Consider the following 3,842-nt stretch of genomic DNA (forward strand, 5'->3'; position numbering starts at 1 on the left):
TAAAAGTTTATCTTACCTCTTTTCACCTAGTTAACATTTTTTTTATTATTCGTGCATATTTCACTAATCTCACTCCCCCCTCAAATGGAAATATGTGTTTACATAAATGGTGACCAAACCGTTTGAGACCCACAGAGATAACTTAGACAAAGTAAACTATCTAAACACTCAGAGAGTCCTTTACCTCACCTGAGCTGTAGTTATCAGTCTCTCAGTCTGACTGGAGAGGACTCTGCTCCACCTTGTTGTTGAAACAGCTCCTTATATCCGTTAGCGCAGCTAGCTAGCACCAGATGCTAACAGCAACAATACATGTAACCGGTGCGCGTGCTCTCTCTCTCTCTCTCGCGCCACACATACACACACCCTCCCGAGCTTGAATGACACACAGAGACCAATCGAGGGCTTTAGTGTATGATCTGTATGAAAGTGGCCATGTCGGCAGGCCACATCATGTAGACAGCCAGTCACCCTCTGTGAGGCAGAGTCAGACCCACATTTGCGCAGCATTGCGTTCACAATACATACATAAAAGAAAGAATCCTCAGGCCAGCAGGCCACTTAACAGGCCAGGCCATCGGGAAACCTCCCGGTCCTGCCTTCATCCTGTTTTTATTTAGTCAAGTTTTAGTCGACTAAAAGTCTGAGCATTTTAGTTATATTTTAGTCAAAGAAAACTAATTATTTTAGTCTACTTTTTGTCAATGAAAACGGTTGAGTCTTTTTTAGTCATCAGATTAAAGAACATTTCAGTCAAACTAGTCTAGCCAAAACCAATAATTTGTCATTTTAGTATATATAAATAAATAAGATTATATCTTGTCCTTATTTGATGAAAAACACAGGTTGAATGATTAAGAATGCAGCTTTGCAGAGAGTGTCAGGTTTGTTGTGTTTTCTGTGTTATGGCCACATTGCTTCCCTTCTGATGAAATAAATTAGCTTTTTATCTCCGCCTCATTGTAGCGAAAATGGGCCCAAATATCACATTGTTTCTTTCTCGCAAGCAGTGGTGGCTTTAGACTTTTTCGTTGTCAGTCATTTTGACGGACAGGATTGTAACATTTCCGTCATAATCCATTATTACCCGTCGAGCATGGCCGTATCCACCATTGAGGTCACCGAGGTCCGGACCTCGGTAATATTTTTCGAGCTGTGTATAACAAAACTTGTGAAATAATTGCACTAAACGGGGTTCTTTGTAGTACTTCCATTTACTGACGATGGGGGCGCTGCATAACTACATAGCCTCGATTAAAGCAAACAGAAGAAGACGATATGTATCAACAAACCACTGCAGCCCGGACTTGAACCGGAGCAGCGGAGGAGTGATGAGGTATCTAGAGATCTGAGTCCAGCGGGCTGCTTGTGTTTCTGTTCACCAGGACATCATATGACCAGCAGATCCTGTGTGAACGCTCTACGTTAGTCAGTGGACGTCCGACAACATGCACACTAACTTATATTGCAGCTATAGGCTATACTTTGATTTAAATTGCGTGAATAAACTAGCTAGAGAGCTAAAGTTAATAACATTCATCCAATGTCAGAAGGATTACCTTTTAACAAACGTTGTAATGCTTTTCTTTCATTTCAATTTGAGTAAAACATTGAAGATATAACATTGTATTGTTTTCTTTTTACACTGACTCCGATATAATGAAAAGACTACATCAGTCGAGGCTCAGCTTTGGCAAGGAAGAGACAGGACAGGCAGAGAGAGAGAGAGAGGAGAGAGAGAGAGAGAGAGAGAGAGAGAGAAGAGAGAGAGAGGAGAGAGAGAGAGAGAGAGAGAGAGATTAGAGAGCGAGAGAGAGCTCGAGCTAGCTATGGTGCTGACTATCTCTCTCCTCTAGAGAGAGCTCTCACTCTGCTCCTCTCTTACTCTTCTATTCCGTTTTGTCATGATGTATTACTGTCCTTTAAGTCACACAAAATATGTAGTCTTAAAGGGGAAAGGAAACACCAATTACAGTTATAATATTCCGGTATTTAATTCCATTTTTACAATGGATATTGATCGTAATATTTATTGTATGATATTACTCTCGCCCAAAAGAAAATTAATTTATCCGCCGCCGGGTGGGGAATTCCGGGACCAGGCCGCCGCCATTAGGGGAGTCCCAAATGGTGACGTCCTGGCTGTGTTTTCGCGTCCACCGAAAGTCAACACAACGTAGCAGATATGGCAGCGATGGAGGAATTTTGCAATGAGATCGACGTTTTTGAACGGATGAATTTGACTATTCGTCGGGAGATGACATTGATGTGGAAGCATCTACAGTTTACCAGGCATCCCATGGCCTATGCTTATGAACCGATTCGGTCGAATAGAGTGGCATACGATCCGGAATAAAAAAATTAAAAAACACAATGCTAACAGTGAGCCTCTGAATTAGCCCCGAGCGAAAATGCTAACCTATTACTGCACCGATAGCTCCCTTATTACTTATCCTAGCCGCACATCCAACACATCGTTTATGATCGCAAGGAGACACAGAATCTAACGGTGCCCACCTCAACACTGAAAGATACAAACTCGCGAGGTTATCCACAAAAACGTACATCAAAACAAGTGCGCGCTAGGTACTAACATACGCCAGGCTAACGCTTACCTTCCTCATTGTCTGGTCTAAACTGGTCTTCAATGGCATTACAACGATAAAAACGATGATGTAGTTAATCCATAGGTTAATATCAATGGGGCTGTGTCCCCTTTGAAATGTTCTGATAATCTATAAGCAATACAACTGCAATTCCGTTATCTGCTGTCCGCTCTGTGCTCCGTGCGCTCTGGGTCCTGCAATACCATCCATCAATAGCAATACTAGCCTTTTTAGGGCTGTTTTCGACAGATGAGCGTGTGTATGCCAGTTTAATTAGTTGAGCTATAGAACACCCCCAATTCTCTATTGTGCGTCATAATAATAGCTACCATTTAGTTTGGACGCGATTGCGTTAATTAATAAGGTCACACTGTGTCAGTAAATACATGTGTGAGCTAGTAATCTGGTAGTGCTGCAATATTTACCTCTCTCTCGGCAGCTGAAGCAACTCGTTTGGTGGCTCGAACTTCACGTTTGTTGACACTGTCATTGTCTTGCGCGGCCGACGTGCTAGGGACGGTCGGTGTTCCCGACTGCATACGTTGAGAAATCGAATATTGTGGGAACAGATCCTGGCTTCAAATCCAATGTTTTGTATTGAACCAGGCATCCAGACTGGACTTTGAGCAGCTTCTCATCCTTTAGTGGCAGCCTATGGAAATGTACTTCTTCCTTCTTTGTATAAAATCCATTTGTGCAGCCTGGGGCATACAATAAACTCCTGACGACGACCGTTTTCTTGTAATGTAAACTACTGGTGCATTGCACGCCATGTTGTTTGTTATTGAGCTTTGGCCCAGGAAGCCGCACCCAATCAGTGACGTCACTGGGAAAGTCCCGGAGCAATGGAAGCGCCCATGGTCATTAGGCACGTATTTCAAAAAGTAAATTCGCGTATCTCGATCGTTTACATTGGAAATAGACTAGATAAATACATTTCCTAATGGTAATATTGTCGCATGGAAAGCAGTTTGAAAAGTGTTTCCATTTCCCTTTAATAACCCCATCTATCTATCCATCCATCCATCTATCTATCCATCTATCTCTATCTATCTATCTCTATCTATCCAACTATCTATATATCTCTCTATAACTTAGTCTTCATTTACAATATAGACAATAGGCATAATTTTAAAACAACATATATCTATTGCAGTTATGATGTCATAATAACATACAATTGTATAAAACACCATTTGCTTACATCTCAGTAGAGGACAGAGAGAGTAATGAAGA

The sequence above is a fragment of the Pseudochaenichthys georgianus genome, chromosome 3 (genome assembly GCF_902827115.2).
Source record: "Pseudochaenichthys georgianus chromosome 3, fPseGeo1.2, whole genome shotgun sequence".
Classification (NCBI taxonomy): Eukaryota; Metazoa; Chordata; class Actinopteri; order Perciformes; family Channichthyidae; genus Pseudochaenichthys; species Pseudochaenichthys georgianus.